The sequence below is a fragment of the Arachis duranensis genome, chromosome 5 (genome assembly GCF_000817695.3).
Source record: "Arachis duranensis cultivar V14167 chromosome 5, aradu.V14167.gnm2.J7QH, whole genome shotgun sequence".
Classification (NCBI taxonomy): Eukaryota; Viridiplantae; Streptophyta; class Magnoliopsida; order Fabales; family Fabaceae; genus Arachis; species Arachis duranensis.
The window spans coordinates 1063872-1065425 of record NC_029776.3 but is presented as its reverse complement, the minus strand read 5'-3'; positions in this window follow the sequence as shown (position 1 = coordinate 1065425).

The following is a 1554-nucleotide window of genomic DNA, read 5'->3' as shown; positions in this document are numbered from 1 at the left end:
GACCCCCTTTCCCCTTTTCCATTGATGTTTAGGCTAATCTTTCCAAACACTCCTTTTTCATCGATGTTTGGCCTAATTTTTTCAGCTCAATTTACCCATTTCAAGTTATCACGTAACATCTATCATACAATGAATTCAGAAAATGTTATTTATTTACACACTCTAGAGAAAAAGAGTGAATATTGAATGTAATGGTAGTATCTATTTATTGTTGAAACAAAAGTGTTTAGAGAAAATATTAATAAATAATAAAATAAAAATGCTAGACTTAATTATGAAGTTATATATGACCTTTACTTCTTTCAATTTATGTATATTTATGTTGTGACTATTAGCATTCTTCTCCCTAATGTTCCCTTATAAGTTATTTTTGTGTTTTTTTCTATATTTTGAAATTAAAGCTTACCGTTCGATCCATGAACAAGAGAAACTAGCAAAAATGAACCGAAAAACATTATTGGAAGTGTAAACTGAAGAATATAGTGATTCTGAAAAACTATAATTTTTTTGTGGTAAAATGTGGCTAACACCCAAGCAAAATTGAATTAAACAATCAAACTGGAGAAAACAGTACTCCTCTCATCATATAAAAATTGGTAGTGAGTCTAAGTCAACTTAGAAGATATTTATAAATTTGATCACACGTAAAATATTATAAGGTGAAAACTCATGTGAAGTTAATTTTATGTTAAGTTAATATCTGAGAACTGTTAGATAAAAATTTAACCAAATTAATCAAATCATCTAACGGCTCTCAGGTTTTAACTTCACGTGAAGTCGACTGTACCTGAATTTCCATCAATTTATAATGTCCACTTAAATTTTCCAAAAGTAATATATTGATGAAATAATCACCTAAAAATACAAGAAATTTCACCAAGGTTTCGGTAGGGCACCCTTCTGAGATAGCTATGATAAGAGTGAATGGAAAGTGCAACAAAGTCTCAATCGGTCAACTATATATTATTATTCAACAATTGCGAAGAAACTTACTTGTTAGTGTGGGTTCAAAAAGAACCCTAACTTAACCTTCTCCATTTCACACCATTCTTCCAAATTAGGCTGTTCCCTTAATTAGTGACTTATGTTGCTCCTGCAACCATAACTTTAATTAATCATTTTTTTAATTTCTTAATATGTTTCTGTGTTTTTGGGGAACCGTATCTTAGATACGATTAATGAATAATAATGGATAAGCACTAACCCCGTCTTTTCATATAAACCCTTCATTGGGTTTAGTTTAGGTGGACATTATTATCATATTATTTTCTTCTGTATTATTGTGGTGTTACTTTGGATTATTTGATGAGTAGCAAAGATATTTCATATTTGTCTACAAGCTATTATTCCGTTTCAACAAAGTATGTGGACCATCCCCAATTGCTAATATATATACTTCTCCTGTTTGCTTCCTCATCAACTTACGCCAATAACCTATGGACACGTGTTCATTAAATTTCCAAAAAGCTCTTAATTTTAAATATATAAAACAACAACAATGTTGTTACATGTAAGACAAAAACAAAAAATAACTATTGATGAATTAGTTATTAC